This window comes from Elephantulus edwardii, unplaced genomic scaffold (genome assembly GCF_000299155.1).
Source record: "Elephantulus edwardii isolate Elephantulus edwardi_28Jun2011 unplaced genomic scaffold, EleEdw1.0 scaffold00231, whole genome shotgun sequence".
NCBI classification, from domain to species: domain Eukaryota; kingdom Metazoa; phylum Chordata; class Mammalia; order Macroscelidea; family Macroscelididae; genus Elephantulus; species Elephantulus edwardii.
The window spans coordinates 3,836,486-3,851,126 of NW_006399981.1; positions in this window are offsets into that span (position 1 = coordinate 3,836,486).

Here is a 14,641-nt window from a genome sequence, read left to right on the forward strand (position 1 = left end):
AAAAAAAGAAAAATTTTTTTTTAAAAAGACCAAACTGACTGTCAGATAAAGACTAGTGGAATCTCTAAGGCCATGCCTTCAGACTATTTTTAGACTTGAAGGGATCATCATGCAACCAAATAATAGATAAGCCTATATGGTAAAATTTTATACACCATTTCAGATGGCAACTTCAAATAGTTAAAAGTGCACTAGATTTAAAAGACCATCTTCTTATCACCCTAAAGGGAAAACAAAGACCAAACTATTCTTAATTCTCCTACTAAGATAAGAGCAAGAGCGATAAGTCTCATTGTAAATCAAGATCAAGAGTGGGTGGAAATTCTGAGATTCAATAAAGGAAGTCAAACTCAAGATTAATCTTACTCTGGAAACACTTTTCACTAATTACTCTCTTCTCTCAGTTTCTGGGTAAACAAGTTAAGAATTCAGAACACGGTGAACTGACCTTGCAATGCTTTGATTGACTGGCTTTTATTGAAATGAATGTCATTGTTCAGTCCCCAGGCCTACAGGAGCTGTTATGACTTGTTCCTTCCCTGTGTTCAAGGACTCTAGTTGTTGTGTCAACACTCTGATGGGGAAACTCTCTGATCCTGATGAGCTATGTTTACTCCTCATTTCTGGCACTGATTTCTCTCTCATTTGTGCACAAAGGCTTCAGATCAGTTTTTTGCCAGAAACTGAGCTTGGATTTGAATAGGGGCTCTTGGGGGAAGGGAGTTTAAGCAAATGGTGGTAGTATAATATCTGAAAGAGATAGTGAAATAGCAGTGCTATTTGAAGGGCATGGTCAATGTCACTGGACTGTATGTATAGAAATTGTTCTGCTGTGTATAACAGCTTCGGCTGTGTATAACAGAAGTAAACAGAACAAAACCAAACAAACCTGAGATTTGTTCATAAGTGATCACTGAGAGTCAGCACAGAACTGACACGGGGTCTGGATATTATGTCATGAGGGGGTTGAATGGTATCAGGTTAAAAAAAAAAAAGTGAGTTAATATTGATACCATTATCCATTTCTTGTGGACTCCCTCATTTCCCTTTAAAAATGAGGGAAGTGACTTCATAACCTCAACTACATTTTCCAGAGTTTACCCCATGCCAGGCCAGGTGTGTTTTAAATGATTGTCTATCTTACCTCATTTAGTCTCAAGGTGCCATATTATCACATGAATGGTATTTCCTTTTCAAGGGAGTAAATGAAAGAATATCTTAAAAGCATCTAATAATAATGTGCCTAACAATACATAAAGAAATCCCCAGCTCTCTATCACTACTAATTATCAATAAAGACTCATCAGTGCGTTGGGGCTATATAAAGCCAAATCTTCCAGCCCAAAGGGATCTCCTCTCTGGGGAAGAATGTGTAGGGTGGAAAAATAAGCACTTATGCTAGGTTTTACTTGTGTTGTGGTTGATAAGGAACCAATTCATAGCTGACCCTTGAGCAGGTTTTCAGAAGCAGTAAATTCCATGGGAAGAGAGTGCCCATCTTTCTCTGGTGAAGCTGCTGGTGGATTTGAATCTCCGTTCCTTCCCACTAAGTCACTAGAGCTAATGGCTGCCATTCTCGACTGATAAAGGCAAGTAAAAAGAAATGTCTCAGCATCAATCCTAGAGACTGAAGTGTATCAGGTGTCCAGATAATGATTCCTTATGACTTAGGTGGGTGAACACTTCCCAGATCAAATAATAATAGCATTTTTATTCAGTACTGCACAAGGTTAAAATCAGATGTGTGGGCAGACAATGGGAGTGTTTTGCTCCTGTAAGGTGAGGCTTCTTAGCCAAGATGCTATAGAGAAAACTCTAGCATCAACGAAATGTTGTTTATGCTACTTCTCAATCTGAAAATATTTATGATAAAAATGCATACTGATTAATATATGTGTTAAGGTTATAAAAAGAAGACTTCATTATTGTATTGAAAGATATTTCTAAATAAAAGTATGGGGTGGCCAAGTGGTAAGAAAATATACTACAATCTCAAAGGGAAGCAGTTCAAAACCACAAACTGCTTTATGGAAGAAGGAGAGGCAATATACTTCTGTGTGATTTATTGCTTCTGAAACCTGCTGAAAGGGTTAGCTATGAGTTGGTGCCAACTCAATGGCACATGACAACCAACAAAAATACAAGTATGCATTTTGGAATTAAAGCCTCATTAAGCCTTATTTTTAATTAAGACTTTTTTTTTATCTTTTAGGTACTAAAAAGTTAAACATCAGACTTTTGGGTACTTACAGCTGAGATATCTCAGCAATCATATAGAAGATAATAGGTATCTAGACAATTAGTTGGAAGAGATTCACATTTGTGGCCATCTTACACACACACACACACAGCCCAACATAATACACAAATAGCATTAATATCCACCCAAGAAGATATATGCACACCCATGTTTATTGCGACTTTGTTCACCATAGCAAAGAGTTGAAACAACCTAAGTACCCATCAACAAATAAACAGAAGCTCTGGTATATCCACACAAGGGAATACTGTGATGCACTGAAAAACAAGGAACTCATGAAATATTCTACAAAATGGGTGACCTGGAGGGCATTATGCTGAGTGAAATATCTCAGTCACAAAAGGATAAATATTGCATAGTTCCACTGTTATAAAATGGGACTGACATTGGGGTTGAGGGGAGAGTGAGAAAGAGGGGATAAATAATGTATACTGCATTGAAACAGATGAGGGAGAGAACTGTTTAAAAGGGGTATATAATTAGGTATTATTGTCATGACAGGAGTCCAGAATGGAGGCTAAATAGTGGATTGGACCTAGAAGGAGAGATTGCACAACAATAAAAGAATTTTTCTTTTACTTTTCAAAGAGAAGAGCGTATTGAGGGGGAGGGGTGGGAAGGTAGAAAAGTGCAACAATGAATCAATGGAAATCCAAAGTCTTTGCAAACTTTCATTAAAATTAATTTGAAAAAGGAAAAAATAGCATTAATATTAGTATCACACTCAAAATCTTGCTGAAGTTAATTTATAAATGTTTACACAAGTACTTCAACAGATAATTTCCAGAACTTCAAGCTGAATTCAGAAGAGAACATGAAATGAAGGATATCATTGTGATGTCTGACGGAGCCTAGCGTAAAGCCAAAAACACCAGAAGGAAGCACAATTCCCTGTATTTTATTGGCAATGCAAAGGCATTCATATGTGTGGATAATAACAAGCTATAGATGATATTGTTAATTCTAGAATATGTAAGTGGACTCATATGGAACCTGTAAATTGAACAAAAGGCAGGTTGTTTTTTTTTTAACAGAATAATGGAATATTAAGTGGTGGGGTTTTCTTCTGGTTTTCTTTTGTTTTGGTTTGGTTTGGGGTTTTTTTTTGTCTTTGTTTTTGTTTTTTAAAGTGCTTTAGAATGTTATCTAATTTCAATACTTATCCATCCCGTGTACTGAGTGAAAGATCAGGCACATCTTAGTCTCTAGACTGAAATCTTTCCTTCTCAGTACTCTGGAGAGGTCCCTCACTGCAAGTTTTCCCAATGCAATTTGTCTTTTGATTTCTGACTGCTGGTGTTGAGATTGTTGATTGTGGAGGCAAGCAAGCTGAAATTGTTAACAATTTCAATCTCTTCTCCATTATCACATTGCTGCCAATTGGCCCAGTGGTGAGAATCTTTGTCTTCTTGATGTTGAGCTTCAATTCATATTGAAAACTACAGTTCTTGACTTTCTGCAGCAAATGCTTCAGGAACAAATCACTCCTGCTTAGGTAATTATTGGAACTACAGAGGACTTGGCAGCAACAGGATGGATGGTGAAGAGATTGAGATTGCACACAGCTTTAGTTTGCTTGGCTCCACAGTCAACACTCTTGGCACCAGTAGCCAGGAAATTAAAAGGCGCATTGCCATGGGAAAGTCTGCTATTAGGGGCCTTTCCAAAGTACTTAAGAACAATGATGTCTCTCTGGAGACTAAGGTGAATTTGATACAGGCCATGGTCTTCACAATCACTTGTTATGCATCAGAGAGTTGGACAATGACCAAGGAGGATAGAAGAATTGATGCCTTTGAGCTGTTGTGCTGGAGAAGATTATTGAGGATACCATGGACTGCTAGGAAAACAAACAGATTCGTTCTGGAAAGGGTTAAACCGGGTGGCTCCTTGGAAGCAAGGATTCTGAGGCTCCGTATAACATACTTTGGACATGTTGTGAGGAGAGACTGGTCCTTGGAGAAGGACATCATGCTTGGGAGGGTGGAGGGACAGCGCAGGAGGGGAAGGCCCTCTATGAGGTGGATTGATTCAGTGACTGGGATAATCAGGATGGAGTGTCCGAGACAGTGCAATTGGCACAGAACAGAGCAGAGTTTAGGGCTGTTGTACATAGAGTCTCTATGAGTCACAAGCGACTTGATGGCACATAACAACAACAACAACAATGCTGAGAAACTAAACTGATCTTTTCCTACAAATACATTGTGTGATGATGATGTATGAACATGTAGGAAGATGCCATGAACTGAACTGAGCTCCATTTAACATACTTTGGACATGTTGTGAGGAGAGACCGGTCCTTGGAGAAGGACATCATGCTTGGGAGGGTGGAGGGACAGCACAGGAGGGGAAGGCCCTCTATGAGGTAGATTGATTCAGTGACTGGGATAATTGGGATGGGAGTGTCAGAGACAGTGTGATTGGCACAAGACAGAGCAGAGTTTAGGGCTGTTGTGCATAGGGTTGCTATGAGTCGCAAGTGACTCAATGGCACATAACAACAACAACAACAGAGGACTACCATTGAGAAATGTACAGTCAAGAGATGGATAGTTAAGAGGATCTAGTTCAGGTGAGAGAAATGCTTAATTCTTCAGTGAAGAGGTTTTAGATATTGACACTCTACTAACACTTTTATAATGTATTCCACAATTAATTTTCATTAATTTTTCAAATTCTCATTCCAGAGTATAATCAGTTGTTCCCACTTTCTTCTGTCATTACTCCCTTAAACTCCTTGAGTTATTGTTCAAGAATCCCTGAGCAAGGCAAGCGTAATAAACTTAGCAGCTAACCACCAAGTTGGAGGTTCAAGGCCTCACAAAGGAAATTTGAATTTAAAAATCAACCACTGAAAACCCAAATATACCCACCATTCTATTCAGACACATGTCAGATTATAAGAATCAGAATTAACTCAGCACAAAGTGATTCTAGAGTTAGTAATGATGCGTGGAATAACTGAAACCCTCGGTGGTCATTTCCTCAGAATATTTAATCCTCTTCTGAAGTACGAAGTGTAATAGTTGACATCAATGTTTTCTTGTATCTCAACACAATTTCTGACATAGATTGAGAAAGCATGATCATTCCTACGTACAGGTATGTCAATGCAATTGTATGAGGTTCAAATCCACATCCACAGCTGCTCCATGGAAGAGCGATGAGCAGGCTTCCGTGCAATTAACTTCTCTCTGACAGAAAGCTGGAGGAACAGCTACCAGTTGGTTTGACTCCACAGTACACCATCACAACAACATGATTTACAAGTAACAGAATTAAGCTACTTGAAATTCAAGTCAATTCCCCAAGTTTCAACAGAATCTCTTGTGACCTGAGAGAAAACCCATACCATATTCTCTTCTGAGAGACAGGGGGGAAAAAATTATTAATAATAAAGTGCTTTCATTTGCTCTGTTTCAAGATGTTATGTTGACATGTTCAAGTTAGAAAAGTAGAGGGTCAGGGGAAGAGAGGAAGACCCTGAACAAGACAGATTGGCCCAGTGACAGTGAAAATGGACTTGAGCATACCGGAGGTGGTGAGGAGAGTGTGGCGTATGGCCAGGTTCAGAACTGTTGTACGTAGGGTTGCTATGAAGTGTTCCAGACTCTCTGGAAACTAGCAACAACAACAAGAACAATTGAGTGAGGCATTTCTGAACTTTGAAAAAGACTGTGATATTTCTAAGGATTCAAGAACTCGGTGCCATCAGAGAGGAAAACCCATTACAATGGAAACGAGAGATACACCAGAAAAGCTGGATCCTTAAAATATTCATTTCATACCAGGAAATGTTTTAGAAGTAAAACCCTTGCCAACATGACAGAAAACCTGATTATCAACATCCCTGCAGGACAGAATCAGGGTTGAAATTTAAATACTCCTACAATCCCTTTGTCTAACATTTACTGAAACAGCCAGACTCAGTCACTTTTTAAGTTTGTTACTAATTTTGTTAAATTCATATATACACTAAATATATATTCTGGCAGGCGCAGAAACATAAGTGTAATATAGTTTTCGCATGTTATGTGTGAAAACTTTCTCCTTTTAGATGATTGGTTATGGAAAGTTTGGATTCTCAGAGCCTGGCAGCTGCAGATATATGCACATTCACAGATAGTAATTAGAGCCTCATCCCTGCATTCCTCTCCCTCCCCCCCCCTCTCTTTCTCCTCTTCCCTCTACCTCTCCCCCTCCTTCTTTCCTCCTCTCCCCTCATGCCTCTCCCTATCTTTCTTTCTCTCCTTCTGGCTCTCCTTTGCTTATATTCTGCTCTCTACAGGACTATCAGAGCACAAAAGGAAGCTGTGACATTGGCAGATTCCCAGGTCTGAGCCTGTCCTCTCTGATGGTTGGAGTTCCTTTTGGGTTGTGTTATAACTAGTCTGTTGTTGTTGTTATGTGCCATCGAGTCGTTTGCGACTCATAGTGACCCTATCAAGAGCCCTAAATGCAGTTCTATCCTGCGGCAACCTCGCTGTCTCAAATACATTCATCCCCACCAATCCACTCACAGAATCGATCCATCTCATCAACGGTCTTTCTCTCCTGCGCCGTCCCTCCACTCTCCCAAACATGATGTCTCTCTCCAAGGACTAGTCCCTCCTTGCATCATGCCCAAAATATGTCAGGCAAAGCTTCAGAATCCTTGACTCCAGGGAACATTCTGGCTTCACCCTCTCCAGGACAAACCTGTTTCTTCTCCTAGCAGTCCATGGTATATTCAACACTCTTCTCCAGCACCACAACTCAAAGGCATCAATTCTCTTTCTACCATCCCTATTCACTGTCCAACACTCCTATGCATAGCACGTAATTGCAAAGACTATAGCCTGGATCAGGCACACCTTAGTCTCCAGCCTGACATCATTGCACTTCAGTACTCTTGAGAGGTCCCTCACAGCTGACTTTCCCAATGCAATGCGTCTCCTGATTTCCTGGCTGCTGTTACCAAGAGTGTTGACTGTGGAGCCAAGTAAACTAAAACTGTCAACTATCTCATTCTCTTCACCATCCATACTGATGCTGCCACTTGGCCCAGTTTTCTTGATACTGAGCTTCAGTCCATATTGAAGACTGCATAATTAGTCTAGAAAGAGAAAATTGAGTTTTATTTTAGACTTTATCCAAAGATATGGAAACTTTGTCAACAAATAAAAGAGTCAGCAGGGTGAGTTGAATGAGTTAATAATTCCATGCAAGGAGCACTGCATGTACATCTGCAGGGAAAGGTTTTTTAGTTCTTTCATCAGCATCTTCTTTTATAATCTGTATCTCAGTCAGGAAAGGAGTATGTCAGGGATGCATCCTGTCCCCATACCTTTTCAATCTTTATGCAGAACAGATCTTTCTGGAAGCAGGGCTTTGTAGTGGGGAATGTGGCATCAGGATTGGATGAAAACTCATCAACCACCTTCATTGTGGAGATGATACAACTTTGCTTCCTGAAACTGAGAAGGACCTAGGGGACCTGAAATGTTAGCTGCAGAAGGTCAAAGACTGTAGTCTTCAATACGGATTGAAGCTCAACATCAAGAAGACAAAGATTCTTACCACTGGGCCAATTGGCACCATCATAATAAATGGAGAAGAAACTGAGGTTGTTAACAATTACAGTGTGCTCAGCTCCACAATCAACACACTTGATACCAGTTGTCAGGAAATCAAAAGCTAAGCTGCATTTGGGAAATCAGCTGTCAAGAACCTCTCCAGAGTGCTGAAAAGCAACAAAGTTAGTCTAGAAACTAAAGTGCACCTAATCTAGGCTGTGGTCTTCACAATTAAGTGCTATGCATCAGAGAGCTGGACAATGACAAAGAATGATAGAAAAAGAGTTAATGCCTTAGAGTTTTGGTGCTGGAGAAGAGTATTGAATATTCCAGGGACTGCTAGGTATACAAATATGTTAATCCTAAAGAGGGGAAACCAAGTTGCTCCTTGGAGGCAAGGATTTTGAAGCTCTGCCTGACATATTTTGGGCATGTTGTTAGGAGGGACTAGTACTTGGAAAGACACATCATGCTCCGGAGAGTGGAGGGACAGTGCAAGAGAGGAAGAACTTGTATGAGATGGATTGACTCAGTGATTGGGATCATGGGGGTAGGTGTGTCAGAGACAATGAAATTGTCTTAAGATAGAGCAGCATTCAGAGCTGCTGTACACAGGATCATTATGAGTTGCAGGTGACTCGACAACACAGAACAACAATACTAAAACACACCTTACTGCCTTCAAGTCAGACCTGACTCATAATTGACCTTTCAGCAGGTTTTCAGAGTCTATAAATCTCAAAAGAGAAGATTGCATTTTTCTTCCAGAGAACAGATAGTAGATCTGAACTACCTGCCTTTGAGTTGACACCACAACTCTTTACCCACTAGGTAAGCAGAGCTTCTCACAATGGAGCTAATAGAAAAAGGAATCAAAATGTATGTTGCACTGAGAAAATGTGCTGTCAAGGACTTCACCAAAGAGCAAAAATAGAACAAAAACAGACTGAAGGCTAAGGTCTCTTCAGTGCAGGTCATAGTATTTTCAATTGTTTCTTATGCTCCTGGAAGTTGGACAATGAATAAGAAAATCAAAGAAGAATGCCTTTGAATTGTGGTGTGGATAATGAGTATTGAAAATACATGAACTCCAAAACAACAAACAAATCAGGCTTGGAAAAAAGTACATTTGGGTGTCTTTCGAAAGGCAAAGCTGGTGAAATTTGGTCTCACACACTTTGGGTATGTTATCAAGAAGAGCTTGTCCTTGGAATAATACGTCATGCTGAGAAAGGTAGAGTGTCAGAGAAAGAGATGGAGACCTACAATTCGATAGAGTAACAGCAATTGAAACAACGGCCTTGAGCATATCGGAGATTGTGAAGATGGTACAAGAGAAAGCAAGGCTCAGATCGTTTATAGGGTTGCCATTAATCATAGTTGACTTGCTGACACTTAACAATAATAGCATAGTATCTTTATAAATTATTATATTTTCCAGCTGGGACTGACTATAATAATTGTTGAGTGTCATTTTCATACTTTTATCAAAACAGAGGTACAGAGTGGTGACATAGCTTCCTTTGGCCACTGTAATACAGGAGACTGGGATCAGAATTCAATTTTGCTAAAACTTCTTACTTCAAATGCTTTTACACCAAATGTTTCTACTGACCCTCCCCCCAAGCAAATAAATTCTTAGTGGAGATTATTACTAAAATAAGCAGGTGTTTTGATTGAAGTGGTGTCATAAATTCAAGGTTACACCACTAAGGTTAACTGTTTCAGTTGAACTACAAAACTGCTGTACAGAGTTGAAGCTGATTAAGCTTTTTAGATTCAATTCCTTCTAGATTCATTGACCCATGTTCCTACCTGGCTCAATTTCAAAATAAAGATCCCCAGAATACTTTAATTCTTAAAAAATACAATTAAGCATGGCATGTTAAATGCATATTCTTGCATGATTATAGGAATTGTGCTATTATATCCTCTCAGCCAAAGATGATTTTATTATGTAGGCTGGAAGTCATGCAATGGAAAAATAGTATTAAAAACACACACACAAAGAAAAATAGCCACTGCAAAGAACATCGGCTAAATGTTAGATTTCACTAATCCTTAATGTTATTTATAACACAGAATAATGTACTCTAAGAAGTAAATAGCAAATGCTACCTTTAATTTTCTAAGAACATTTCAGGAGAAAAAAACTACACCCTTAAAAAGGCACACTGTCAGTTTTCTCTCAGTTGTAGGGAAAAGGTATCTGCATCAATTAAGATATGAAATGGTATATAAAGCCTAATCTCCCACCACAGTAGTTCCTAAAGGGAGCTTTGGTGACTTCATGGTAAGGAATCGCATTGCCAACACAAAGATAGGTGGTTTGAATCCACCTGCAGCTCCATGGAAGAAAGATGTACAATCATCTCCTGTGTAATTTATCGCCTCTGGAGGGTCAGGTATGGGTCAGTTCTGACTCGGTGGGACACAGTAATAACAACAATTAGCAGTCTTTTCATTTATGGCCATAGCAAGGTATAAAGGAATCCATAAGCAACTGGTTTAACAAAGGCGTGTAGAAAAGGATTCAAAAGAGAGAAAGTTACATAAAAAAGTGCATTTATTAGGTGAGCTCTGGTGGCCTAGTGGCAAGAAGCTGCACTGCAATCTGAGAGTAGAGTGGTTCGAATCCACCAGATGCTGTGTGGAGAAGGAGGGACAATCTCCTCCTGTACTGGTCAGATCCAATTTGATGGTACACACACACACACACACACACACACACACACACACACACACAAGTGCATTTTATCAAAGTCAATCATCTATGTTCACACACTTTAGTAACTGCCACACTGAGTTTTTGTTTAATCTCCTATTTCCAGCATTAAGTTCATTCCTTATTTCATTCTAAGTTTCTTTTAGGATTTCCATTTGCAGCTTCAATATTTACAACTAACAAACCATTTCTAGGGTGTGGGTTTTTTAAAAGACTGCTTAGAAAATCAGGCTGTGACAGTTATCCAAAACATAATTTGATATGCTGTTTAATGATTTAATACACTATTTAAAAATTTAAGCTTGGCCTCTGGTTGGCTGATTGATACAGTACCATTAAGGTGGATTTGAAGCCCCTTCAAGACTACAATTTTCTGCTGAGTCCTTCATGGTTAGGATTTACAAAGCAGATTGTGTTCTAATAAAATACTCATTCATAAATGTCAACTTTATTATTTTTACAAGTGTTTCTTCAAAATATTACTAGATAGATAGATATAGATAGATGATAGATAGATAGATAGATAGATAGATAGATAGATAGATAGATAGATAGATAGATAGATAGATATGCACACACAGAGCTTTAGATGGAAATTATAGTAAATGAAAAGAAATGAGCACTATATTCTAGTAAGGGGAAAGAAGTGATATACACATTATTGTTAAGTACTTACTGTTCATCCGAAGAGGGTAAAACCAGGCTTCTCCTTGGAGGCAAGGGTTCTGAAGCTTCATCTGACACACTTTGGACATGTTGCAAGGAGGGACGGGTCCTTGAAGAGGGACATCATGCTTGGGAGGGTGGAGGGACAGCACAGGAGGGGAAGACCTTCTAAGAGGTGGATTGATTCAGTGACTGGGGTAATGGGAGTAGGTGTGTCAGTGACAGTAAGATTGATACAGGATAGAGCAGGGCTATTGTACGTAGAGTTGCTATGAGCTGCAGGCAACCTGAGAACACATGACAACAACTGTTTTTTTTTAGCTACCCTAAAGTTGATTTTGCCTCATAAGGACCCTTATGAACAACAGACTGAAATGTTTTCTTATCTTCACAAAATCCGCCAGATTCAAGCCCATTGTTACAGTCTCATGGAGAGTCTTCCTTTCTGTGACTGACTGTCTACTTTTCCAAGCATAGTGCATGTCTCTAAGGACTAGCACCTCCTGACTCTATGCCCAAAGTATATAAAATGAAGTTTCACCATCCTTGCCTCCAAACAGCACCCTTGTTGCACTTCCTCTGTGACAAATTTCTTTTTACACTCGATACTCTGTCAGCATCACAATTCAAAGACATCAATTCTTTGTTAATATTTCTTATTCATTGTCCAACTTTCAGGGACATAAGAAGCAATTGAAAATGTTATGGCTTTTGTCAGGCCGGATCAGGATGGGCTTATCTCAGTGACAGCCTTGCTCAATTCTCACCTTTACTTAAATCATTCCTTCTATTCACGCCACTCCATTGATTGAGTCATACCTTTATCCTATAAGATACACAGAAATTAGCAGAGGAAAGGGTCCTCACTGTTAGCAAGAATTATCTAGACTAATGGTAAGATTGATGCCAACTTACTTGGAGACCTTGTGTGGTTGCTGGGCTCACAGATGCTAAAAAGAGATAAATACCATCTTATAGTCAGCTCCCTGAATTTAGACTTATAACCTCCTACACTATGTTTGTTGTTGTTGTTATGTGCCCTCGAGTCTTTTACAACTCATGGTAGTCCTATGTACAAGAGCCCTAAACCCTGCTCTCTCCTGTGCCAACTTTATTGTCACTGACACACCAACTCCCATTACCCCAGTCACTTAATCAATCGATCTCATCAAGGGCCTTCCTCTCCTGGGCTGTCCCTCCACCTTCCCAAGCATGTTGTCCCTTGTAACGTGTTCAAAGTATATCAGACGAAGGAAGAAGCAGCCTGGTTTCACCCTCTCCAGGACAAGCCTGTTTGTTCTAGCAGTCCACGGTATATTCAACACTCTTCTCCAGCATCACAGCTTAAAGGAATATTCTGTTGCTTAAATATGTTCATTTGTAGCATATCTGTCTTAGCAGCAATGGATAATAAAGATTATCTCATTGCCACTGACCACTAAAAATCACAACAAAATCTTTTATAAGAAAGAAATGGACTACTGAAGTGTCCTCTCTACTTCTTTGTGTTCCTATTTTTCTATTCTCTAAACATCACCTTTATGTGATTAAAGAAAAAGCTGCCCCTCTTCACATAGTATGCAAATTCGACCCAGCATTCAGCCATTCATGTCAATTCAAAAGCAGATGCCCAAGTGTGCTCAAAGGACTTCACTAGTCACCTTCCAGGGTGGTCAATGGGCTTATACTCAGTTGTTAATTAAAAGGCCTGGGTTTGAATCCACTCAGTGGGATTGTGGAAGGCCTGGTGATATGCTTTTATAAAAACTACAGCCACAAACACCCTATGGAGCTGAGTTCTACTCTGTAATACATGGGGTTGCCCTGAGTTTGAAATGATCCTGTGACAAATTTTTGGTTGTTCTGTTTTATTTTGTCTTACTAGCCACCAAAGATGGAAAAGACCTGTCCTTTCCTCAATGATCTCTGGTGCGAGGAGAGAGCTAACCAAGGAGGTTTTGCTCATCTGAGTTGTTGTTGTTGTTGTTGTCGTCGTTGATTGCCTGAGAATCCAGCATAACTCCTGGTGACCCTATGAACAAAAAGCCTGAAGCCCCTCTACAACTATAGACATTTATCAAAGTTCATAGTTTCCAGAGGCATGTTATTTAGGAAGTGACTGCCACTCCTGCTTCGGGTCCCAAACCCTCTTTAAAGTACTGAGCTGTGTCCTCACATGTCTGTTCCCTTTTGAGACCACAGGCCCTGAAATCAGAGGGCACATTTTGTTCATTTATGGCTCCTCATACAACAGAAACTGGAAAAAATAATGTCTAAATTTCTAAACTGATAAATAATGAATGTATGGATGTTTAATAAATGATACATCAAAACTAAAAAAAAGAAGAAATGGAAGTGGGTGGTGTAACACTCTGTAGATTAGAACCAAATTATGCTTTCATTAAAAAAGAATAATAGAGAATTTTGTATTCCAGGAATGACGAAATAACAATAGACATAGTTTAGAGAAATTATTTTTAAAAGTATTCTGAGGATTTTCTAGTCTCTTCCATATTTATTTTTTTTAGTCTTTACATCATAATTATGGACTTGTGTGCTCAGAGTGTAGCACAGTAAATAAACTCTAAAAAATACATTTATAAATGAATGAATTAATAAATGAATAGCTTTTATAGGATAGAACTTTTGCCGTAATGAAGCCGAATTGTTGATGATAATCTAATTTTCCAAGTCACAGATAAATGGTTTTTTAATAAAGAGCAAATCCTTTGTTCTCCATTATTCAAATCACTGCTACTTTTGGGGAAAGTATTCTTTTAACTGTAATTTTCTAATTAATTCCTTTTAAAACTAAATTATTACCTAAGTAGCAACATTAAAGTATGCCAACAACTCTGTAATAATTAATGAGAAATCATGTACATGTAGCCCCCAGCATTCGATGCGTATGAATTACAACAAACTACACTTAACCCCCTTCAATGTATCAAAGACATTGCAGGAAAAAGCATGCAGTGAGTGGGTATGTGGGGGGGGGGGGGTGACAGGATGCTGAAATAAGTGAACATACTCCAAGCATTTGACCAGGCTAATATGATCTAAGAGGTCAGTGGAAAAATCATCTACAGGACATGAAAACTAAATTAGAACTGGACATCACTATGAAACAGCTCACACAGAGACCATGAAGAGAAGTCATTGACAGTCAGGACTTAATGGATTTTGGAAAGAAAAAAACGGGGACTTGAAAGGATGGGACGATAATAGGCAGAGATCAAGAGTAATTTTTTTTAATAATTTTAATGAGCATTTACAGAGATTTTGGATTTTCATTCATTCATTGCTGCACTTCTCTCCCCGCCCAGCCCTCCCTCCTCACCCCAGTTCGCTTCTCTCTTTCAAAAGTAAAAGAAACACTCCCTCCCTAGTACACAATCCCCCCGCACCCCTCCCACCGCCCCACGTACATTC